We start from the raw sequence: 27,715 nt of genomic DNA, 5'->3' as shown, positions 1-27,715 counted from the left end.
GCATCAAAGTGTACTGAAAATAGACAAGCTGCTTTAGCTGTTTATTTTAAATTTTGGTAGCAAGGCGGCTCCATCGATGTGTTAACCATAGTATCTGCAATAAAGTATGATTACGTGTTTTTAAATTCGTAACAAAATTTGACCTCCTTTATTTTTATTGCGAATTTGATTTCAATGTCTTTCCTATTCACGTGGTAAAGGTTTGCAGGAAATTCTGGTTTTCAAAATTATAGATCTTCTTATAACACATTTCGTAAAAAATACAAAATTGAAAAGTGAATGTAATAAAATAAATGGTTTTTGTGTCATGTTCTAAGGTATCATGATAAAACTACCAATTATTACTTCATTTATCAAATTTTATCTCGTATTAAAAAACAATATTTTATACCCAAGTCATTACTGAAGCGTTTCGGTAAAAATGACCGAGGATGTAGTTGTTCTCATAGCTAAAGAGACCCGGTAAATTTCACCATATTCTGGTAGTTTTGTCCTTATATTTTTTCTCAAGCAAGAATAAATTACAAACTTTGAAATTAAAAAAGAAAGCAAAGCGTAAACTAAAGAATAGATTTGCAATAAAAAATAAGATTATTGTTTAAATCAAAGAAGTTTAAAAGCGCGACAATTGCCTAAACGGTAAATGTTAAGCTAAGCCATCTTAAATCTCGTTGTTTTAATGTCATTTAATAAAGATACACCAATGACATTTTAATGCTTACATACTGATTAACACTTTTGTTTATTTTCAATTACAGATTTGCAAATATATGTCAAAACTATTATCACCGTATAAAATAATATGTGTTTAAAAATGATTTTTACTCACAACATAGGAAAGTTCGTGGCAAAAAGCAATTCTGGTAAAATTATCGGGTAATAATTAATATTTAATGTTATTTTTTTCAAAAAAAAAAAGAACCTAAAGATGGGTAATTTTACTGTGCACGGAGAAAAAGAATTCTAGTAGAATTATTGTGCTGTTTAGTAATGACATTTCTGATTAAAAAAAAAACGCAGTTCTGATTATAAAAACTAAAATATACAATAATTAAATCATTCATTTGGTATTTTTTCATTTCATATGGTAACGGTTTACCGAAAATTCTGCTTTTCATAGTTCTTATTACCACACATATAGTAAAAAAAAAATACAAAACAGAAAAGTAAATTTAACTGAATAAACTGTTTTTATGCTATGCTTTAAGTTATCATGATGAAATTACCAGATTTTGACGCATTTACCAAACCATATTATAAAACTATATTTTATTGTTATTTTACCTAAGTCATTACCAAATTCGGTAAAAATTACCAAGTTTTTTGGTGTTTCCAAAGATCCAGAAATACGATATATTTACTTTCTAAGAATTAGAAATTACTACAAAATTAAATTTTGTGTTATACCATTTGAAACGTGTTTGCTAAGTTTTCGTTCATGAAGCGTAAATGAAAGGTTTAAACAATGGTTGCATAAAGTTGGTAAAAGTTAATAATAAATTATTTTTAAGGAAATTACATATTTAAAGATTAAAAAATAATTTTTTTTTATAAAGCTTGCATGTTTAATATGCATGTGAATTAAAAGCTTTCATTCATAAACATGTTGCTTTGGTTGCATTCTTTATTTGGCTATGCAACGATGCAATATTTTGTGACTGCTTATCAAAGAAAATTAACATTTGACTTTCTAATTCGAGTTAAATATTTTATCCGATAGTAAGGTGTAATTTTTTTTGTTTAGTTTTAACCTTGATTGCTGAAATTTAAAGAAAAATGACACTTTATAAGTAAAAAATGAACATGAAAATTCAAACAATAACTATGTATCAAAAATTTGAATAATAAATACATATGATGAGAATAAATACATATGAAAATAAATAAATATGAAACTTCGGACAACGAATTGTTTTTTGTTGTTTCATCATATATAATCGTTTCAACGAATTTGAACTATAAATATACCTGAAAATAAATAAATATCAAACTTCGGACAACTGATTGTTTTTCATTGTTTTAACGAATTCTAACAACAAATATATATACAAGAAATAAATATAAAACTTCGGATAATGAATTGTTTTTCTTGATTTAAGACCATGCTTAACTGATCCCCTTATTTTATGTCTAGAAGTATCTTTAACCACTTTTTACACTCTTACTTATGCATTTGTATAATTAGTGTACTAAAGTATATAAACGCATACATAACTTTTATATAATTAATATGCATAAGCAATGTAAAAATACATTTATAACTTTTGTCTAATTAGTATACATGAGTAGTATAAAAATTCATATAGATATTTTGGATAAACACATTATACATAATTTGTATAACTAGTGTACAAAAGTATATGTAGTTAAAAAATAATGTGCAAAAAGACCCCAAAATATTATTTTTCACTACTTTATAGCAGTTAAGATATCAGAAGAAATTCTATGCCTCATAGATGAATCAACTGAGATGTTTGGAATTCTTTGCCTAAATAAAAACTAATTTCTACGGCAGTGTTTTTAAATACACTTTTGGCAACGGGATTGAGTGTATCGTTTTCTGTTATACAAATAAAACATAATGAAGTTGACAGATGTGTTAAAGAAATCAATCTCTCAGTAAGAAATTTCTGTCGACTATTTTCAAGACATGTACGTATTCCTATATTTGTTAACTCTTTGCAAATTTAACTTTCACCCCTGAGACGAATCAAGCTCAAGGACTCTCGAAGAAAATTAAAATTAAGTGAAAGAAAACGTCTGTTTCCTTTGAAATAGGCTTCGTTTCAACTATTTTAGAACGTCAGAACTACGTCAATCCATCTACCAATCAGATGGTCGGATTGAAGAAGGCTCGAGCGTTGTGTAAGAGTGTTCATCATGTATGCAATTTTTATAATGGAAAATGTGTAATACAAGTTTGAAGAAAGAATTAACGCGTCATTTTATATTTTAAGAATGTTTAGTGCCTTGGACCCTTACGACAAAATAGTACGCATGTCTTAGACTACAACGCAGAACTAAAAAAAAGAGTTTCTTTTGGCCTTTATTTTACTTAGTTGCATAATAGGAATTTAGCATCATTTCATCATTATTATTTATCATTTTTAATTGAAATTTCAGTTAAATTTGCAGTTAGAAAGTCATTAAAATATTCATTTCATATTTTTAAGCAGAGTGTTCGATAATCACTTACCTTAACTTATATTTTTATAATATGAATTCAAAAAGTATGCACTTTACAGGTTGCAAATTAGTATTTGAGCGCGAGAAAGAAACAAAATATCTAAATTTGGCGAATTATACTACTATGAAAAACTGAAAACATGAAGGCTTGTTTGATTTTTGGAGCAAACGGCGAGGAGTTAAATAGCAATTATTATAAACTATTCCAAGTTTCATCAAGAAATCAAACTGGTTTTGATGTTTCCCCCCTATCTTCTCTAAATCTGACAAATCATGAGTGAGGAGGGTACAAGGTAAAACATCAAAAAGAGTTTGAAGAAATTTAAAGATGTTAATAATATAATTGCTATACGACTCCTTACCTCCGGAAATTAAATAGGTCTTCAGATTTTGAAAATTTAGATTTTTTTTTCTCTCAGAAATATTATTATGCGACTCCTTTCTAATGTGTACACTTTTTACTTCGTTTTTGAAAAGATATTAAAAATATATATGAATGGCGGTTACTATTGAACACCCATTATTTATAACAGTCTGCCTTTGAAATGTGCTTTGAAGGATTCATACGTTTTTCATTTCTTTCTTCCTTTCTTTTTTTTTGAAATTCTAACGAAAACGCCAATCTGAAATTTTTTTAGCTAATCAGGTTGACCTAAAATTTAATTGAATTTTTAAAAAGATTTAGGTTAGCGTTTGACAAATTTATTTATAAGTATAGATTAATCTAACTTTTATCATTAATTGTATGAATTCAGTTTCAAAAGCTTGTAGAATTTTTTTTAAATAAAAAATCTTCATTATTATTTGAAATTATAGTTAAATTTTTTTTAATTAGAAAATCACTAAAAAATATTAACTCATATTTATTTTATATAACAATATTAGTCAAAAAATAAAATTACTTTTACCAATTTCATTCACATTTGCCATAATTATACTTTTAAATATATGTTATTAGTTTTAAACTATGACATGGAAGTGTCAATTTATCATTTTTATGAATATTTGATAAAAATGCATTATTATAACTGATAAATGTTCATGCATCGATCCTACAATATATAGATTTTAAATTATTACTTAAACTTAAATTATCTCAATTAATAAATTATAATAATATATTGTTTTAAATATAACTAGATATGATTTAAAACTCTAAACTTATACCAACAAGGTTTAAAATGCGCGTACTTTTATCAGATGAAGAACTTAGAGTTAAAAGGTTTTGATTCTATTATCCTTACAGAGGAAAGTCAACTTGTGTTAATTATAATGTAGATTTTTTTTTTGTGTATTTATAGTTTATTTAAAATTCTGAACAACTAAAGTTTTAGAAGATAATTTCTAATTTGGATAATTTTAGTTTCTTTAAAAAAGTAATTCTTTTCAAATGAAATGTTGAAAAAAAATTGATTTCTTCTATTTATATATTTATAATTTATTTAAAACAATACTTCTTTCCAGACAAACTTAGTAGGTAATTGTTTTTTTTTTTATAATTTAAAAAAATTATTTATAATTAATTTGTTAAATGTAATGAATTTATCTCTACATATATTTACAGTTTATTAAAAAATGATATAGTTAGTTTAAAAAAATAATACCGATTAGATAATTTAATTTAACATAACTGTTTTTTTTTCTGAAAAAAAAAGCCAGTAACTGTTATTGAAATTGTTTTTATAAATTTAATTACTTTATTAAGTTAAGTAATACTAAATTTTTATGTTCATTAGTCTTATTAAATACGGAAATAACTTAGAAATGAAATTATGATTGTTCAAGTTGTTAATTTTACTTAACTAGACTAATTATTAAAATTTGGTTTGTTATATATTTTTCGTTGTTATTAAAATTATCTACAGCACATATTTATGACTTGTATGTGAATTTACAAAGGAAAAGTAAACATTTTTGTAATTACTTACGTCTTTAAAATCCAGTGTATAAGAGAGCCACAAAATAAATTAATAAATATTGTTGCTTACTTACAACTGCTTTCCCACTAATAAATTTGATGATAAAAATTATCCGGATAAACTAAAGTGTTTTCTTTCATATTTGAAACCAATGCTTTTATTTTTATTAAAGTTATGAAAATAAAATCAGGAATGGAAAATTTTAGCAGTAATAATTCTCTAGAAGAATTTTCTAAAATGAATGATTTTTTTTAATGAAATAGTTCATTAAATGATCTAAAACATGAGGTTGAATTATATTTAGGTAATTTAACTTTTTCAAATTATCTTGTTTAAGATCAAAAATGTAAGACAAACCTGACCGATGTCTTAACTATTTCTGTTAAAAAATTTCACGGTCAATATTCGGAACCTGAGATTCAGAATATTCCGTTGCTAGGTAACATGACGTAGAAATGACGTCATTTGGAGACGGCATAAAAGAAAGCGGCCGAACTAATCGAAATGTTTAAAATTATGAAATAAGCAAGGTTTAATTTATTTGTATGCACAGTATGTATGTACCTAATTATATTCTCGAATGATATACCCGCGTGATTGAAATTAAAATTTTCATTTTAAACGTTTTGGTGATATATTTTATCGTCGGTTGCTAAATTACACTTCCTGTATTAGTTCCAAGATTTGGAACCTTTAAAGATTACATCATTAGAAGTGATTATCATACTTTTTTAGAGTTTTCGGCTACACTTCATTTTATTCCATCTTTTTTGAGCACATTTAAATTTTGAAATAATAAATATATATTCGGAGATATTTAAACAATTTATTGCAGTTATTATGCACTATTGTTTCTACTGGAAACTTCAATTTTATTTCAAAAGGTACTCGAAAATGATTTGTTTTAAAAAGAATGTTGCAAAATAACTCATTATTTTTAGAAAATAAATTTTTATTTAAAAATTAGTAACATGATAACTTTTTTTAAATTTAATTTAAGACATCACAATAGCTTTAAAATAAATTTATAGGAAAAACTATTGGCTTTACGGGCGTTTCACGATTTCCTTTTTGGAAAAAAATGGTATTTTGTTTCAGAAATAGTTTACAAAAACATAAGTAAATACTTTAAAATTTTCAAAACTCATTCCAGGAATTAATAAATAATTTTAATATACTTACTTTGATGTATTTTATCCAAAAATTATAGAGTTGTGGTGATTGTTACCTGTGGGTAAGCATTAAAACACTTAATTAATGTTTCTAAAAAACTTTCAATCAGTAAAAGTCTAGTGCCTCCTTTTGTTAAGAATATTATCCAGTAATCGTCCTAGTGAATCATCTAAAAATCATAAATTTCTTTTGTTGCTGTTACATTGGCTTGGTTGAAAACATAAATGTGAAAAATTTGTTCTTTTGGTTAGAAAAAAAATATATTTTAAGGTGTTTCAGAAAGATATTGCTGTGGTTTAGGTTAATTCATGTTAGTAGATAGAATTATAAATTTACTCTAAAAATTTTAACTCTGAATTAAATTTAAATATCATTGCCGGAGCTTCAAGTTTAAATCTGCCCTAAACTCCACCTTTTGAGAACTGTTCCTCTCACAATTGAAGCAATATTGAAAAAAAGAATAGTTGTAATTACATAATCATAGATCATTTCAAATAAAATTTTAAGTTCTTGTTTTCGAGTGCAAACTCAGTAAGCTCAAATGAATCCTCCCAAATGAGAACTGTTCCCAAAAACGTGTTATCAAGATCAGCTGTTCCCAATTTTTTCAGCTAGGGAACCCTAAATAATGGCCAACGATCTTTCTACGGAACCCCGACTTTATAAACAAAGTATATAAAGATAAACGTGAACATATTAACAAATAAAATACTACTTAATTTTCATAATATTCGATAAGAGGAATGGAGAACCTCTGTGGCTCATGATATAGAACGTTTGCCTCCCAATGAGGTGAGCCAGGTTCGAATTCCATTGGTGACTGGTTGATACGAATTCTGTTCCCGGCTCGCTCTGACCACATTGCTGACATAAAATATTCATATACGTAATATATTCGTAAATATAATAAATATATTTTTGCCAGCACTGTAATGTAGTTTCAATCAGAGATGTTTTATAAACAGCTTGTATAAACATTCATCATAAAGTTGACGTTTTTCTTATTACCGTCAATGGATTTTTTTTTGTTGCCAAGTTTTCAATTTTTTTATTAATTAAATCGATATAAATTAACCTTAATTTATTATAAATTTTGAAATTATACAGAATTAATATAAGTGCCAACCCTGGTTTGACGCTTGAAACAAATCTGAATTTGACTTCAAATTATAGTTCTTAAGATGATTACTGTCCGAAAGAAATTAAAAAGGAAAAGCTATGAACAAAAATCTGAAAAAAAAACCTAATACATTTTAATGAACCTAAAATACAGTTCATTTTGATATCATATCATTATAACTTTTATTTAGTATCAATTATATAAAAATAAATGTATGCAATAATCTAAAAAATAGCATAAAATATTTTAAATAATTAAGACCTGGCTTGATATTTGAAACAAACCTAAATTTGCTGTTGAATAATAATTCTTAAGATGATTAATGACTAATGATTAAGATATTTAATGAAATCAATTGTATGCTAAAATAAACAATAATAGTATCGAAATAGGCTTAAAAATATATAAACTTCAATGGTTACCATAGTTAATTTTGTTTACTATAACTTTAATTTGATATCATTTATGAAATTATATAAAAATAAGTGCAAGTAAAAAATTTGGAAAGAGACATAACTAAAAAATATTCAGAAACACCGAAAAGCAACTGTGGCCTGATAATAATAATAAAATAAATCTAATTTTGCTGACAAATAATAAATTTTAAGATGATTGCTGACTTAAAAAAATTCAAAATACTCAATAATAGGTAAAAGAAGCTTAAAATTGATCAGTTCTATTAAATTTTAATCTATTAAATTAAATATGATCTATTATAATCATGTATTATTACTTAAAATTTTTTATTATCAATTATGCAATTGTATAATAAAAATGCATGCAAAAAATCTAAAAGAATAGCTTCAAAAGTATTTAAAAGCATTAAACATAACTGAGACTCGGTTTGACATAACCAATAATAAGCAAAATGAACTTTTAAAAAATAAATTCTATTAAAGCTTTAAAATGTAATTCATTTTTATTATATGCCTTGCAACCTTAATTTATTACTGATAATAAAATTATATGAAAACTAATGCATGCAAAAAAATAATAAAAATAGCGCAAGAAATATTTAACACTATAAAAAAAATACGCGAGGCCCTGTTTGATATTTTAAACAAACCTGAATTGGATTTAAAAAAATGTAATCCTTAAAATGATTAAAGACTATAAGATATTCAAAATAAGGAAGTTGTACTTCAAGGAAGATGTAGAGCAGCAACTCTTCTTAGAATGTCTTAGCAACTGATGATAACGATTGACTTACAGCTACATTTATTGGAGGGTCGATAAAATCCGGGAGATATTACTTTTACATTTCCCCCGGATTTTCGGGCATGTGGGACTTTCTGACGTCATGATTATATGACGTAGCTGTTTACACCGCCACCGTTTATATTTATTTTCAATTCTATGAAATTGTATGCATCTTTTTAGATAGTACTGACAAAAATAGCTTTCAATTCTATCTCGAATCGATTAAAAATACCCTGCTTGCTTAAAACATCTGTTAAAAATATATATTGCATACATCGGGAGTTCCGAAACCTAGACAATTAAAATATAATTTTAGAATCCTTGGCAAAAATGAATCATAAGATTATGCATATTAGCGAACGCCTATTTCGATAACTCAAATACGGGTTAGTTTCATCAAAAAATCCTTCACGAAAGGGTTATTTGTATTCTGGGCTGGAATGAAAATAATTAGGCTACGGAGTTTAACATTGATGCTCGTAAACTCAAAATTGGGTTGACTGTTAAACACCGGTTATAAAATAAAATTAATTTAATAATTTGGGTGACACAACGGCCCAGTGAATAGAGCGTTAGTCTCGCAATGACGTGACCCAGGTTCGAAAATCAGTGATGGTCGGTAGATAGGAATTCTGCCCCCGGCTCACAGCGACCAGTTTTTATATTTTATAACCGTCGTTGAACAGGCGACAAAACTTTGTGGGTTTACGACTACTAATGTTCAACTCCTTAGACTAGTAGTTTTGAACTCAATCCAGAAGATAAGGGAACTTCTGGATCAAGTATTGGGAGAAATTCTTCTTCGTGGAGGAGTTTTTGATTGAACTAACCCACATTTGCTTTACATGGAGAGGAAAACCCCGAAAACATCTACGGTTAGCCTGATGGCTAGGAGACTCTAACCCATGATCCGTCTACCACTGAGGATATTTTACGCCACTGTGGTCGATGCAAGCCGGATGCGGAATTCTTATTGACCAGCCATTGCTGGGATTCAAACCCGGTTCACCTTATTAGACGGCGAACGCTCTATCCCCTGAGCCATCACGGCTCTCACAGCGACCATAGTGCTGATATGATAGATCTTCTCTGTACTAAGAAAAATAATATCGACAAAACTACCAGAACATGATAAAATTTACCATTTTTTGCTCTATGGGAGCAGCAAAAGTCTCGGTATTTTTTACCTAAGCTCTTCGGTAGTGATTTTGGTAAAATTAACAATGAAATATGATTTTATGATGTGTGATAAAATTTGATAAATGTGTTAAAAATTGTAATTGCTTGGTAATTTATCATAAAAGTTTATCCTGAGCATGACATAAAAACTATTTATTAGTTTAAATTTACTTTTCAGTTTTGTATATTTTAACTAAATGTGCGGTAAAAAGAAATATAATTTTGTTTGTCCCAGTAAACTGTTACTATATGAACGAAAAAATTAGCTGATGATTAGTATAAATACTGTATATGTTTTTTTTAAGAATTATGTATTACTTTTTTTTTTTTTACCAGAAATGTCATTACCCAAACAGTACGGTAGTTATGCCAGAATTTTTTTTCATTACTTAGATACCATGAATTTTTACAGCGCGTATATCATCGCATATAATTTCAATTTTATCAACTATTATTATTGTAAAAATGAGAGAAATAACGATATTATGTTGGCATCACTTTCTTACGAGTTAATAAAAATAGTTGAAAAATTTCCTAAAACGGGGAAGCAAATAACTGCTCATACTGGAAAGAATTGCTTAGTTAACCAGGATACACTCCCAGAAAAATGGGTTTAACATTGAAGCATAATATCACTACTCTAAACTGTATTCCTGAGCAAGATTTTTACAACTTAAATAAGATGTTAAATTTAATCATATTTTCTTCAAACTGAACTATTAATATCGTGTAGTCATGTTTAAAAAATAGGTAATTATAGTTCATGTTTGCATCATATTAGGATTGCAAAATATTTGAACAATATTCTGGTTCGCTCTAAAATTTCTAACGTAGAAGTAGCAGGGATGCAATTTGCTCGGTTTTCCCCATAATATTTTATTCAAGACAAAAAATAAAAAACCAAAACTTGCAGAATTTTTGATAGTTATGGTAACATTTATAAGGCTCAGCATAGGATAGCAAAGTTGAATTTCATATTAATTTGTGAATTATTTATGCTTTGTGGTGGACAAAATAATTTATGTCAAATTTATTTAAACTATTAAAATATAATTTTTGTTACCACTACAAAAATTTTTCCCACGGTCTGAAGCAAGTTTGCATCAATGTGTGTACATGTGTGTTAGTTTATCAGTATGTCATATGTAAAGAACAATGAAGTCATAAGTGATTTTATCCAGACTTATCCAAGTTTGCATCAATGTAGTAGGTGTTAAGTTGATTAGTATGTTATTTGTAAAGAATAAAGTCAAAAGGAATTTTATCCAGACTGATTTTCCTGCTTATTTTCCACTTTTCAAAAAAATAATAAATTTTTAATTATTATTCATTTTGTTAATTCTTATCTGATCTTGCGAACATTTTTTCCCTTGTTTAAGTTTAAATGATTAATTTGCAAGAATCTTAAAAATGTGTCAAAGTGGGAAATTGTTTAGAAAAGTATACTGAAAAGGAAAAAGCTATAAAAAGTTAAATTAAAAATGCTATAAATATTGGTGAGTTTTAAAGTTTGTAGTACCATTGTTTCGTGTTATCAAGTTGAAGAAGTACTATTAAAAGGTTAAACATAGCACCGTATTATGGCTGCTGCAAATTTGTGTAATATTATGATTCTACACTCTAAGTGTAGTACATGACGCTTAAATTGGGTAATTCATCAAATTGGTTTTTATGCATAATTTAAATCAAAATATTATAATATTATTTTCATAAAACTTCTTAGAAATTGCTTCTGCTTTATTTTCTTGAGAATAAACTTTGAAATAGTTTTATTTGAATAATTACATTTTAAGTCGACTGAACATTTATACTTTTAAAAATTTTGTTTTTATTAATTTTCATGCATTCATTTTCAATAAATTGAAGGCAACACAATAGTTTTTCTGATAATTCCTATATGCCAATGAAGCAAATATAAAAGTATTGCTCTATTTAAATTTTCTTTCAATTCAGGATGAAAAGTTACATCCAGGTTAAATATATATACATATTATACAGGTTAAAAGTGTTTAAGAAAGTGTATATAGAATTTAGTAATTGTTATTAGTTGAAAGCGAAAGAAAATGCAATTTTTTACAGATGCAATTTGATTTATGGCTTTTCTAGTAAATTTTAAGTAGCACTTGCTCTCTCTCTCTTATTTATTTATTTATATATTTTTGCATAAATCACGGTTGTATTGCAATATTATAAAATACGAGCATTGTGTGATAAATAATTGTGTACTAATATTTATCTTGAAGTTCAAAGCAACGTTGTTATTTGCTTAAAGCTACTCGAAATAAACCGAACAATAATATACTATTCAGTTATATTCAGTATTATCAGTATTAGTTTATTTAGTTGTTTTATGCAAAACTATTTTATTTTTATTTTAATGAAAGACATCATTTTTTTAATATTACAAAACGATCTATTGCATTTTTTTTATTCTCATAAAATTGTTATAAGAATCGAAATTAAGAAAAATTATTGTTGAAGTGTACAAAATAATGTTTGCAGAAATCATCTCATATAACTTGACATTGATAATGAAGTTTTTATGAGTTCTGGAGTGTAACGGGTACCACGCCTTGGTAGAGGTACCTTTATACGTCATGATGACGTAGGTGTAATATTGCATGCCCGGGCAAAGGCGTTCAGCAGCTCTACCTGTGACGTCAGGTACACCCCAGGAATGAATGAACAAATCGATGCATATTATATTTTAGGTCACGTCAGAAGCGTGTTTTATGCTAAAAAAGATGCTTTGCTGCATTGGATGCACGAACATTTGTTATATGGCTCTCCGTTTTAGTAAAAAATGCCCGCTTTATAAATGTTTTCATTCTTCTAGCAAATTTCTAAAAAATGATAACATAGGAAAAAAATTTAAAAAAAAAAGATCTTAGCAACTTCTATGCGTTTGATTAGTTCAGTTGCAAAACCAGTCGTCTCATATACAGTTAGAAATTTTGGAGTTGACACAGAATATCGTTTGAATTTGCTGCAACGTTAATATGATGCAAAGATAAAACATATTATCGTTCAAATTTAATTCAGTCTTAATATGGTTGAAGCATATTATCATTCAAATTGGGTGCATCCTTAATTCTGTACTTATTTGAACTGTATTGTCTTTCAAATTTGCTGCAACTTCAAATAGCGCTAAGTTGAACCGTATTTTTCAGATTTGCTGCAAACTTAAATAGTGCTAAGTGGAACGACATTAATGTTAAAATTCGTTGCAACTTGAATATGGTGCTAAGTCGAACCAAAAGATTGTTCAAATTTGCTGCAACCTTAAAATGGTGCTAAGTTGAATAACATCAATGTACTTCTTAGACTTAATTACATCATCATCATTATGTTTTAGCTTACACGAGACATTGTTGATTTAATTCAACACCTTATCAAAGTTGCAGCAAATTTAAATAGTATTATGATTCAAATAACCGGTATTATGGTTCACACATTAACCCGGTTTTTTCTTTAAGGGTAGAAAGAGCTTGTGGAAAACGAAGTAAATATCAGAACAAAATGCATTACGATTTAAAATTAAAATAATAAGGTACAAGCTTGTGTGGTAATATAAAGATTTCGTTCTTGAATACTTATTAGTATTTATGCAGTGAGATTGTTTACCTCAATTTTCTGACAATACATGATAGCTAGCAGCGGTATTGTTTTAAAAGTAAATATTGTAATAAGAATTTACGTACTTAGGCTCCATTTAAACCACAAAAAAATGCCTTAATTAAATACCCTATTAAGGAAATTGCAAGTTAGCATGATACTATGGTTCATTGATATTATGGTTCAATCATGAAGTATTTAGACCTTTTCTGATGGGTATAGAAAATTGAAAGACATATATTTATTGATTTATTCAACTGTCTATTTCTGTATTCATTTATTATTTCAAAAAATTAAAAGTCGTAACGACAATTAGTACGGATTAAGCGTAATTTTAATAATCTAAACTATTTCAAGCCATATAGGTATCGTAAATATTATTGATTTAGTTATTAAAGCCATTTTCGTAGTTTAAGTTATGATTATCTTGATAATAATAAATATTTGAGAATTTTGATGGATCTGAAATGATGAACAATATTAAAATCGTAAATACGACGATTACGTCAGTTATTAATAAAATATTATCAATAGAATTGTAGTTGCTTGTTTATTTGAAATATACAATTTTGTCCTTATTTTTCATCGTATTCAACGTCATTTTATATGATATATCTGACGCAAATCAGCATTATTATTTTAGTTCTTTTACTTACCTCTAGTTTTACGTAAATTGATAGTACTTTTAATAAAATTACGTAGGAAAAATTCACGTATGTCAATTTTGCGAAATAATGGCAGATGTTACATTTTTAGATAAAACATTTTAAACTCAACTTTATTTCGTTCTTTAGTTTTGTTTTCTTGATTTTTTTCTTCTTTTTTATGGGTTAGATATTAAGAAGTTTTAATTAGGGAATGCATTAGAGCTAATTTATTAAGTTAGGCAAAACTAAAGTAATAAGTAGTTAATCCACTGTAAGTAATAATTGTCATCTTAGCAATGCTTTTTTGACCCGAAATGATGGATCGATGTTTAAAAATATCTCCATTTCCGGTGACTGATAGATTTTTTTAGATAACATGGAATCAGTCAAATGAAGTCAGAAAAATTTCAGGAATTTGCGCAAGACAGATTTAGACTAATGACTCAACTTTTTGAACAATTCTATACAAGAATATTTGATTGCAGGGATTGCAAGCTTTTACCACAATGAGAAAAAATAACATGATCAAAACTACCTATTTATGATACGGTATGGTGTTTCTAACTCTATGGCAGCACTAAAAAGCTTGGTAGCTTTTACCGAAGCGCTTTGGTAATGACTTTTGGTAAAATTAACAATAAAATATAGTTTTATAATGTGTGATAAAATTTGATGATATTTTCGTGATAACTAAGAGCATGGTATAAAAACCATTTATTCGGAGTTCACTTAGTAGTTTTGTATTTTTTACTAAATTTATGGTAATAAGAACTACAGTTATGAAAAACAGAATTTCCAATAAATCGTTACCATATGAATGGAAAAAATACCAAATAAATGATTTAATTACCGTATATTTTGGTTTTTAATATCAGAACTGTGGTTTTCTTTTACTAGAAATGTCATTTTAACAATGTAATGTATATTTCAAAAGAAAACTTCGGAATGGCAATCACACAGAATTAAACGAGTAAACATAAATAATGCTTTCTGTGTGCAACCATTAACTAGGAGTTAATTTTTTTTTTAAAAAAACACAGTAAAAAATAATGTAATTAAACAACATATTCATTCAGGAAAACAGATTACATAAATCCTATTTAAAAGTAAATTAAAATAACAGATTATATTGGTAGACTTTAAATTTTGCATAAAACTAAAGTAAATAATATGAAAATAGTTCTTTTTTTTTTAGATAAAAGGAAAAAACTTTTGAACTGAAATAAATAACAGAAAAATAGTTCTTTTTTCCAAATAAATGGAAGAAACCTTTAAAACTAAAATAAATAATATTAAAATAGCTCTTTTATTTTAAATAAATAGAAAAAACTTTTAAAACTAAAATAAATAATATGAAAATACAATTCTTTTTTTTTAGATAAGTGAAAAAAACTTTTAAATTAAAAAAAAAATAAAAGGAAAATAGTTCTTTTTTTTTAAATAAATAACTAATTTAACCATTACTATTTTATTTTTTTAAATGAAAAAATTTTTAAGACTAAAATAAATAATATGAAAATAGCTCTTTTTTTTCCAAATAAGTGGAAAAAATGTTAACTTTTTTGTGCTACATTAAATTTTATTTTTTTATAGTTAAAGTATTCTTATAATACTCATAACTAAAGAACTGATTGGTTGTTTTTAGTTTTTATAATTTTGTCCAGTTTCTTCAATTTTTTTTTTACAATTTTTTATTTTTTATTTTTCCAATGTTCTGGATAAAATAAGTTTCGTCTGGTGAAAATATCTTTAAAAATCACAATTATCAGTTAATCGTACCGCGATGGTAACTCCATTCAATGTGTATGCCAGATATTTACGTTAGTTAAAAATCTTGTATAATGATTATAATTTTTGAAATTCATTGCATTCTTATTTAGAAAAAGTTTCAACCACACTACTGTTCGCTTCTTACGTTTTTTACCCAGTTTGTATAGTAAAGAGGACACAATTTATATGTTAAGTTAAGCATTGAATTTTTTTTGCCATATGATAAATATACGATCATTTTTGAGCGACTCATGACAAAAAATAATTCATAATTTGATTGGATTAATTGTTGTTCATAATAATGTGAATTTATTAAGCACACGAAGAAAACAAATTTAGTAAACTTACCTTACTGTATTGTAATAAAATTTCTTATAAAAAAAAACGCCATTCCAGTTAATAAAAAACCGAAATATATGGCTTTTTAACCATTCATTTGGTAAAGGTTTACCAGAAATTCTGGTTTTAAAAATTATAGTTCTTATCACCACACATTTAGTTAAAATAAATTAAGCCGAATAATAAGTCTAACCGAATAAATGATTTTTATATCATACTCTAAGGTTTTGTGATAAAATTATCAAATTTTACGATATTTACCACATTTTATCACATATTATAAAACCATATTTCATTGTTAATTTCACCACAATCATTATCAAAGCGATTTGGTAATGTTACCATATTTTGTTACCGTATTCTGGTGGTTTTGACTGTATTTTCTCAGTGCAATCAATCGCACACTTTAAAATCAAACTATAAGTTAAAAAATGCTGATATATATCATTTTGTTTACTTTTAATGGTTTTTTGACTATCTAACATAACTTTTTGGTGGTTTGCCAAAAGGTTTATTAAGTATACTTTACTGTGTTCCAAATTGACTTGCACGTTTGAATAAGTTTAATAGTTCTAAATCACACATTTATATAATTTTTCAATTTCTTTTCAGCATTTTAAATAATGATAAATTTATTTAACTTGTAAGAACTGAAGATTAACTTGAGATTAAGAGAACTTGCGTAACATAGTTTAAAAACATGTCGTGAATTGATAATTCTAATTCATTCTAATTATTTGAATTTCAGTTTTTCGACGCTTGAATTATTTACAAAATACATAATAAGCATACAAATACTTGTTATAAATTTAAACTGGAAAAATATTGAGTTTGAAACAGCTTTTATTAAATTTTCTTTACATTTCCATCTCATCCTATATTCTTAATTTTTTTCTTTCATATTCTTCTTTTACGGACAACTACAAGTTTTATAATTGGCTTCAATTGTCCCCTCCTCAACATTGAAAAACAATTTATTATACTTTTCTAATTTGTTTTCTGATACAATTTCATTGTTGAGGTCTTTTAATCACTTTTATATATATATATTTTTATAAAGTTTTAGATTTAAGAAAATGTAACAATTTTAAACTTGTTTTATAAAATACTTTTAATCAGGAGAGGCAAGTTTGACTCGATTTTCTCGTATTTCCCCTTATTCAAATTCACTTACAAAAAAGCATGAATTAATATTAAATAAAAGTATTGTGGTTATTTTTATAACTAATAAAAACATGATTTTTATCGAGGAATTGATTAGAGATAAACTTATTATTTTGATAAAAATTGAGATCAATTAAAAAGCCAATGAAAAATGTATTTAGAGGCAGAAAACAGGAATCTATTTAAATCCAAGTTCAATGTAAAGGACTCAACATAGGGCTACCTCATGAGATTTTCGATTAATCGATTAAGATTCTCACGTCACTGTTTCCTCGGTAATGACCTAGACCCCGTTACGTCACCTGAATCACCTGGGTAGTGATGTCATGAAAGGTAGGACTAGATGTGACGTAGCGAGTGACGTATTTTACAGCTGTTTTGTGAAGCCCCATCGATTTTTCTAGTAAGAAATTGTTCGGGAAAGGACGTAAATTTCAGGTAGCTAAATTTCTGTACCTGTTTTTCTAAATTTGGTTTAAATTTAGAATTTATGACGTCAGAAGGTGAATCAATGGATGGATATAAATGTGGAAGAGGTAGAAAGGGGCATTTTTAGATTTTAGAAAATTTCCCTTTAGAACTGATGTCAAACAAATTTCAAAAAATAGATTGCTCTCAAAATACATCTGAATATGACGGTTATTAAAAAAATGAACGAACAGAAACTAAAGCTACATGTAGAACACAAAAATAATTATTCCAATAAATAACTAGAAAACTAAAATTTAGTATTAAAAAAAAACGAAGATTCGTCTTAATATTTATCATTAAAAGTAGCAAACTTTAATCAAGTAAATTATTTTTCATCAATAGCAAAAATAATTTTTCATTGTTATTATTTAATTTAAAGTAAAATATTAACTTTGGTTTAAACAGTAAGAAAAATATTTAATCCTGATTCACATTGAAACCTGTTTATGTTGACCACTCACGATGCACGAACTTGACAGTCTACTTAGACAAGTAATTAACTTCAAAAAGCCTTCTTTCAGTATTTATCATAATAAGCAGCAAACATCAATAAAGTAAATTATTTTTCACCAATAGAAATAAAAAAGCTTTCTTTGTTATCATTTTATTTAAGGCAAATGATAAATACTGGAACCTTAAAAAATATTTAATTTCAATCTATTTGGGACAGTCAATTTATACAGGTTTAACTAAAACTGGTAGTCAACTTATAAAAAGGCCATTGTCAATTTGTACATGTTCATAGGCACTTATAGGCATAATACGTAAAAGTTGGACAAGTGATGAAATTTTTGAGGGGATGAATTTAACAAGTTACGCTGTATGAGATTGCATTTTGATTGAGACACAAATGATGAATATATTTTACTATAAAAGAATTTTTTTATGTTGTCGAATATATATTATTTTAAATATATACTAGTGGGCTGCCTCCCCTGCTCGCTAACGCTCGCAAACCCCCCGAAAATTACTACGCAATCTTATATGGTTTGCTTCGGAAACCAAGCTCGCTTCGCTCGTTACTAACTTAGTTACATTGCAAATGTACAAAATTCTAAGAATTCAAAGCAATCATTCAAATCCATGTAACAACTTATTTTAAAAAAAGAAATTACATCTTTTTAGTAAATACTAAGTCATTAAAATAAATTTGAATTCAAATAAATGACACGTAATTCGTTAAACCTATTAGAAATGTGCTATAGTATAAAATCTTAGAGCGTGACAGCACGACTGAGACTCATTTTTCAATGAATAACTAATAACAATAATAAAACAAAAAAATTCGCGATATAAATAAAAAATCGTCAAATAAATTCGTAATATATAAATTCGTGAAAAAAAGCGCTTTCGACAAAATACTAAAATAGAGATCTATCGACAAAGACTACTCACCTCTGCCTAGCTTAATTGTATGAGATTGCCGCAGCTGATAGGGTGAATTTCGGAAGAGATCACATTTGGTGAGAATGCTCTCTCTGGTTATTTCAGTTTCCGTTTTTAAAAGGGCTATATGTTGAGCCACCTCAGCTAGCTTTGGCATGTGACATTTTTAGCGGCAATCATTGGTCGATTTTCTAGCGTTGCCATTCGGGGAGTTGTGATGAGACTTTTTGTTTTCGCCATGTAAGAGAAATATATATATATAAATATTTAAATTTTAATAAAATAACCGTACTGTATGGTAATGAAATTTCTGGTTTAAAACACATGATTCTAGTTAATTCTGGTTAATAAAACTAAAATATGTGTTTTTTAAACCACACTTATTTGGTAATTTTTTCGTATATATGGTAACGATTTACCGGAAGTTCTGGTTTTTAAAATTATAGTTCTTATTACCTTATAATTAGTAAAAAATACTGAACTGAAAAGTAAACTTAATCGAATAAATTGTTTTCATGCCATGCTCTTATGTATTCTCATAAAATTTTACCACTTTTACTAAATTTTATTATATATTATAAAATCATATTTTAATGTTAATTTCACCAAGAAAGGGCAAGGCCCTACTGTAAAAATTAGATACCATAGAGCTAGATACACTGTAAGGTTAACCATGTTCTATTAGTTTTGATCATACTTTTTTTTCCCTCAGTAATTATAAATTTAAAAAAAACACGAACTTACATATAGTGAAAGAATTTAAAAATGTTAAAAACGTTGAGAAATAATTAAATAAATAAATGATAAAAATTGTGTTACTGACGAAAAACTGATTTTTGTTCATTTCTTTTGGTTTCTGAACGGATATAAATTTCTTCAATTATCGGTTACTTAGATAACATGTTGATTTTATCTCAGTAACAGATGACATAATAATTTTTTACTGAATACTTGAGTTTGCAGACGATTCCAATTTAAAAAATTAGTGTTATTTTTGTGTTTTCAGTGAGTAGGTTTCAGTATTTTTGCTGTAACTTTGAAGTTTTTTGAATATTATGTTATACTTGTTTCTAAATTGTTCAGAATAAATTAGGTTATAATATATCTGTTTCTCAAAGAATCAAGTTTGAAAAACTCTCTTAATCCCTTTAGAGCAAACCCTGGTATTTCACTTTTGATTTCTGTTTTTTTTATGTATTTTTATTCTTAGCTTTTGATGATAGAGAATTATTCGACTTTACCAAGCATTTCATAAAAAGGTAGATACTATAAATGCGCCACTTTATTAGATAACGGTAAATAACGCTTGATTTTTGAAAGCATCTAAGAGTTTTTGTCAAGAATTATTTTGTAATATTGAATTGTAATTTAGTACTGTACTATGCTCAAAAAAATAAACGAAACACCTTGAATAACTTTTGTTCTAATGATCGGATTTTAACGTACTAGGACATAATTTAAAAAAAATTAATTTATTTAAAATTCGATTTCTTAGGAACGATTCGATCGATTTTGTTCGAATTTTGTAATTTGCCCCATAAAATCGCATTCTTTGAAATAAAGTAAAAATTTTTATACCTTACAATTCAAAATAATTTCGACTATAGTTAAATAAAAAAATAAAAAATGGTATATAATTATTAAAAGTTATTTTTTGTATGAAACTATCTTTGGATAAACGAATTTTATAATTGTGCGCAAACATTTTTCAATTCGCTCTAAAATTTATCAAGATATGAAAAAATGTGCAAGTAAAATTACCATTAAGTACAAACTTTCAATCGCAATTCTGATTTTCTAGATTGCGGCTACCCCCATATTTTCCAGGTGCAGCTTGTTTTTTTTTTTTTTTTTTTAATATAAAATTTACTTTTTTTATTGTTTAACGTGACAGAAACCGGTTTCGATGATGCCGATAAATTATTTTAATGTAAATTGGATGTTTATGTTAAGTGCAGTTTTGTATTGATATAATTTTTCCAAGAAAAGAATCTATTTAATTTCCAGGATGTATCCAGTTAGATTTTTCCCATTTTAATTAAGTGACGGTATTGTATTTTATATTTTTTGAAATATACTGTCGAGTAAACTAAATATCTAGCATTAGTATATCTGTGAAAATTAAAAAAAATAATAATAATTAAAACCTCATTTAGATGTCTTCTTTTTGTCTCCTCCCCTTCGATGACTTCGGTTCGGGGGAACAAAGCCTTTTAAATTAAATAAATATAAATACCATTGGTGGTTGAAAAAGGCAATTTCCGGTGTACATTTTAAGAAAGCGCAAAATAGTTTTGAAATTTATTGAGTAGCACAAATTTTATTAAACCTAAATGATGAAACTTAAGAAGTTGGTTATGAGGAACCCTGACTTCATAAATAAAATTCTTTACCAATTGTGATCAAATTAACCAAAGAAAGATCACTAATTATTTTGAAAACATTTAATATGAAGAATTAAACTTTTAATCATTTTATCAATGTCAGTTTTATTATTACGTTTTATAGCAGACAGTTTAATTCACAGGTTTGGAACAATCCTGTAGTCTAATTCTGAATAGTCTAATTCTGATTTTTTTTATCATTATTTTTTTTTATGTATGCATGCATAAGCTGAAGAGGAATTAAATTAGCTGATCGAATTACTATTTGCGTTGAAATGAAAACGAAAAAGAACTGTATAAAAGTTGTCATAGGAACGTATTTTTTTATTGTTGAAATCTGTTTTGTAGTTTTGACTCAAACGTTCGATAGGAAATATTAATAAAATTTTTTATAAATGCATATTATTTTCATTATTTGTTCAATATATTGTTTTTTCCTTCTCTTGCATTTTACTTAAGTCATTTCATGAGAATAACCAAATAATTAAATAAATAACCAATCGTGGATATAAATATAATGACAGGTTTCAAAAATATAGTTGGTTAAAGCAAGTCTCAGCTCTTGGAATCGTTTATTACAGTGAGTTTTAAAGCTACTGAGTTTTTAAGCGTTTAGTGTTAGGGATGCCTAAAAGGTTCCGAAAACATATTTTATATCTATTTTTTTTTTTTTGTGATCTTGAGAGGGGTTTGGAAAGGCATATTGAAATCTAATCTTTTTTTCTTTTTTTTAGAAACTTATTTACGATTTGTAGGATGCTTTAAGATTCTTATTTTATTTTACTCAACAAATCAACAGCTGAAGTTAATTTTATTTTAAGTGGAAAAAAAATCAACATTTTTTAAAACATTTATATCAGTATGTTATGTTTATAGAGATCAGTCGAAAATTAACGTTTGGGGTACCTAAATGGTTCCTTAAACACATTTTTGTACGTAATCAATTATTTTATCTCTTGTGATCTTTTAAGAATCTCTAAATGCGCACTGATGATACAAAATATTTTTCTAATATTTAATAAAAATGTATTAACTTATTTTAGGATGCATTAATATATTCCACAAATCAAATGAAGTTAATTTATTTCCTGAAGAAATCATTGTACAGTGATACAAAATTCATTTTGCTAATGACTAAATTTTTGCGCTAAGTTAGATTTTGTGTTTTTTTAAAACATTAATTAATTACATTGAGTCTTAAAGTTGTAAAACAGCTGCAATAAAAATTAGCGTTTAGGGTACCTGAAATACATTTTTATGCTTAATCAATCATTTAATTTTTTTGCCATATTGTTAAGATGCGCATGTATAGTACTCTGAGAAAAAAGTATGGTCTAAATTACCAGAATATGGTAAAGTTTACTATGTTTCTGGCTTTATAGGAACATCAAAAAGCTCGGTGATTTTTATCAAAGTGCTTAAGTAATGGTTTTGCTAAAATTAAGAGTAAAATATGGTTTCATAATATGTGATAAAATTAGGTAAATGCGGTAAAATTTGGTAATTCTATTACGATACCTTAGAGCGTGACATAAAAGCCATTTATTCGGTTAAGTTTACTTTTCAGTTTTGTATTTTTTTACTAAATGTGTGGTAATAAGAACTGTTATTTTGAAAACCACAATTTACGGTAAATAGTTACCATATGAACATAAAAATTACAAAATAAATTATTTAAATATCGTATATTTTGGTTTTATTATCCAGAATTATATTTTTTTATAGCTATAAATGTCATTACCAAACAATACGGCAATTCAACCAGAATTTTTTTTTCCGTGTGAAGAATTTTTACCTCTTTTCTAATAATTTTTAAATTTATTTTAACAATTAATATTTTAAAATTCTTATTCTGTTCCGAAAACCAAATGAAGTTGTAGTTTCCGCCGAAATTAGCACTGATATATATTAAACTCTTTTGTTATTGATTTCAATTAAAAACATGTATGGGGATTATCTGTAATCTAATCGATAGAGATCTTAGGAAAAGTTTTATACAACTCGTTGATGGGCGTTAGCTAATGGGTGGAGCTACTAAACTATTTTAGGATTCGGTACCCTGGAGCCGTTTCAGGAAAAGCTTAGAAAACAAATGCTGGACTTAAATGAAAATTATTTTAATGAAATCGTTAAGCAAAGTTGACTAATTTACATTGAAAATTAGGTTACTTTATAATTAATTAAATTTTGCTCTTTGTTTACTATTGACATCTGTTGTTGTAACACATGCTTATGTTATTTTTTTTTTAGATTTGTTGCCAAACTTTACTTCAGCCTTGCCATTTTTCTTCAAGAAATCAATATATTTAAAGCTGCGTGTGCCGGATGAAAATTGGCTCATTAAATAAACTTAAGTGAAATGATGTTTTTAAGGTGAGTTAAAATTGATGTTTAAATCTTTATCATAATCAATAAAGCTTGTATCAGCTGTTTTTAAATTATAGGAAAATTTCCCTTTTGCTTTGAACACTCTTCATAATTTTATGCCAAATAACATTATTTTGCATTTTATGCATAAAATATAATTAATAAGCTTTCAAGCTTTGCACAGCTTAGTTTCTTTCACCTTTTTTGTCATTTTAAAGTGAAGTGAACAAAAGTTTTTGAAATATTTGAGGTCGCTTTTGGTACTGCTACTCATTTTGTGTATCAATTGTATATATCATCCGAAAATTGCAATAGTCACTTTGTTCGAATTGGGATATACAACTGTGAACTCAATACAGTCTAACTTGAATTTCACCTCCCATCCTGTTTTTTTTGGAAGTGGAAAATAAAAAATCCTGGCATAATTTTTGTCAAAATTGTAAATCAATGATTTTTGTTTTTTTTGGTGTGTGTTTGAGTTTGGTGAATGATTTTTATTTTATGTTTGATTTAATGCGTAAATTCGGTTTTTCAAAATTTTCTTTTAAATCGGGATCACTCCTGAATCGGACCCGAATCTCGCCAACCACATCTATAAATACGGTGCCACCCCTCGTCTCTTACAATTGAGACCAATTTAAATACATGTTTTGCCAGGAGTGGGCGGATATGAATTTTAAACTTAAAATTTCCCCCTTTTCTGTGATATTTTTACTTCTTCTTTTAGTTGCTGAACCTGTCACTGATATCTCTAAATTATGTCAACCAATTTTGGTATCAGCTTCAAAGCCGAAAATTAATTTTATTAATTTTTTTAGTAATTTTCGAATATCAAGAATTTTTAAATTTTTTATAAAAATCAAATTGACCCAATGCTATAATCCATTTTTTCTTCATTGACTAAAGGAAAAGCAATAAATCGTTTGACAACATTCTGAGATAATTGTGCCAGAAATTCGCATTTTCCAGTAGAAAAACAATTTCGGTTAAATTCAACATGAACGGTTAAGACGAAAATTCTTCTCTCATTTCTTTAAAGACACTGTGACAAATAGTACTCATTAAGTCAAACTTGAGAGATAAAAATAAAATAAAAATACTGAACTCAAATACTAGCAGAAATATTGTGTGTTAGACATTAAGAATTAAAAATTCTTAAAACACAATTCAGAGTCAGTTTACTAGTTATGGTTATAGTCACACTACGAAAAAAAGCATTGTGAAAACGACCAGAAAATTTTAAAATTTATCGTGTTCCTGGATCTATGCAAACACCGAAAAGCACTGTAATTTAAACCGAAACGCATTGCTAATGACTTTTGGTAAAATTAACAATATGGTTTTATTGTTTAGTGGTTTGCAAGTAAATGTGGTGAAATTTGGTAATTTCATCATGATACCTTAAAGTATGGCTTAACTATTTATTATTTTTTTTTTTTTACTTTTGTATTTTTAGTAAAAGTTTGGTAAGTAGAACAATAATTCTAAAAAGCAGATTTAAAGTAAACCGATACCATACAATCGAAAAAATTACTAAATGAATGGATTAAATGCCGTATATTTCGGCTTTATTATCCTAACTGTGTTTTTTTAGTGTGTCAGCACCAAAAATGGTAATTTTACCAGAGTTTTTTTCTCCGTGCATTTAGAACACCCGACTTTTTTATTCAGGTATTTTATTAACATTAGTTATGTAACGCACGAAAATATTTTATCCACATTTTCAAGTATTCTAACAAGTATTAATTAAGTCAAATGTCTAAGACAAAAATATAATGTAAATACACGATTCAAATAAAGGCAAAAGTATAAATATTTTCTCTGATGGATACTGAGTTATAAATTATTAAGTCTAAAAATAGCGTTAGTTTAATATAGTCACTTCTTTATAATTGTCTTTTTGTTAAAAATAGGAATCGAAGTTAAATATAGAATTGTTTTGAAAAATACGAGCAAAAGTAATACTCAAGACCTAAAAACACATCAGAATGATTAAATATAAGTGTTGTCATTGCAAGTTGATTACATTAGCTATTTCAGGAGAATATTCGACTTGACGTCACAATGACGTATTGATATAGCTTCTTTTTTATTTTTTGTGTTTGATTTGGAAAGAACTTGCATTTAACAGAACAACGGTAACACTCATAACATGTATACTGCGAAACTTTTTTTTTACAATTTCGAATTTAATTTCCTTATATTTGATTTGACTTTTGCGTAGGAATTAAGTAAAAAGAACTTTTGAATGTAGTGGTTGTCAGTTAGCAAACGATTATTAAAATTTTAACCCTTTTTTTCAATCGATTATTTTTATTCTTTTAATTCTTTTAAAAAAATTGTAGTTCAAAACATCAACTTGATTCGTTTATTTCCAAAGTTATACGAATATGTAATTCATTGATTATAAAGCTAATGACTAAAACTAAATGATGTTACTATTTAACATAATCACATTAAGAAAGTAATACCAAAGTATGTAGTTTATATATTATTATGGAATATTTTAAAAGTGTAAACGCAGTTTTTTAAAGTGATTTTTTAATAAGGACGACTGAGTTTTATTTAGAACTATTAAATCAAATTAACTAAAATTTTTGCATACTTGATGAAAATAATAAAGTAAATACTAGCAATTAATAATTTTAAAAATCAGTGAAGGTTAAGGAGATAATTTTTTTTAAAAAAAAGAAGAATTTACAAAAATGTTGTCTCTTTCAAGATTGGTATATTTTTTAAAATCTTTTTGTTGACCTAATTAACCAACTAAAAGGTGCGTTTCATTAAAAAAATTATAAATTTTTATTCTAATTTTAAATAATTTTTGAAATTATTAGTAATAATAATTCGAATTTAAAATTTAATAATTCGAAAATTTGAATTTTTATTTTTTTCCTTCCGTGCCTTCCAATAACAATAACATTTAAACAATTACCTAATTTTACTACTCGCGTTACTCGGAGAAGAAAAAATCTTGTAAAACTACCATTTTGGTAATGACATTTCTGGTTAAAAAAAAACAATTTTAGTTAATAAAACTAAAATATACGATGTTTATATTATTCATTTGGTAATTTTTCTGTTCGTATGATAACGGTTTACCGAAAATACTGGTTTCCAAAACTATAGTTCTTATTACTACACATTTGGTATAAGATACAAAAAAGTAATTTAAACTGAATAAATAGTTTTTATGCCTTGCTGAAACAATTACCAAAGTTTAACACATTTATCCAATTTTAATACATTTACTTAATTTTATCACATATTATAGAACCATTTTTAATTAGTAATTTTACCAAAGCACTTCGGTAAAAATTACCAAGCTTTTTGGTATTCCCACAGAGCCAGAAATACGATAAATTATACCATAGTCTGGTAATTTTGACGATACTTATTTTCTTAGTGTAATTATAAAAATAACATGTCTAGATCCAGCCATTTGTTTGCATTCATTTTGAAATCAACTTGGCTAGAAATAAAAACGTTGCAACTTTTTGTACTTTTTCAAATTTGCAGAAGTTTTAACATTCAATTTAAAATAACTTGACTTAATGATATTGTCTGAATTATAACATTTTCTCGTATGTGCAACAAACTACATGCGTTTTATTGTATTAAAAAAATGATGCTGTTAAGCAAAATAAGGCGGCATTCTTAAATCATGTGTCTCCGGCCATATAAGTTTTTCCAATTCATTTTATTCAGCGTTAATTAATAGCTGATCTCTTGGATAGATGCCGAGTAAGCGGATCTATAAATTATTTAGTAATGAATTTTGAAAGACAATAAAGC

At 26.6% G+C, this 27,715-nt stretch overlaps 1 protein-coding gene across 2 annotated transcripts in view; it reads left to right on the top strand.

The window, feature by feature from the left end:
• Nucleotides 1-27,715, top strand: part of Hr38 (Hormone receptor-like in 38) — a 68,561-nt gene that overhangs the window by 13,430 nt on the left and 27,416 nt on the right. For both annotated transcript variants that reach the window (XM_016067473.3, XM_016067471.3), the window contains exon 2: nt 23,804-23,926. The gene's annotated coding sequence lies outside the window, so the exon portion shown is untranslated. The remainder of the gene's footprint in view (nt 1-23,803; nt 23,927-27,715) is intronic.

Source organism: Parasteatoda tepidariorum, chromosome 3, assembly GCF_982258835.1.
Source record: "Parasteatoda tepidariorum strain Cologne lab strain chromosome 3, Ptep-v5.0, whole genome shotgun sequence".
NCBI classification, from domain to species: Eukaryota; Metazoa; Arthropoda; class Arachnida; order Araneae; family Theridiidae; genus Parasteatoda; species Parasteatoda tepidariorum.
The sequence above is the reverse complement of the archived record's forward strand: the minus strand, read 5'-3'. Positions and strand labels throughout refer to the sequence as shown.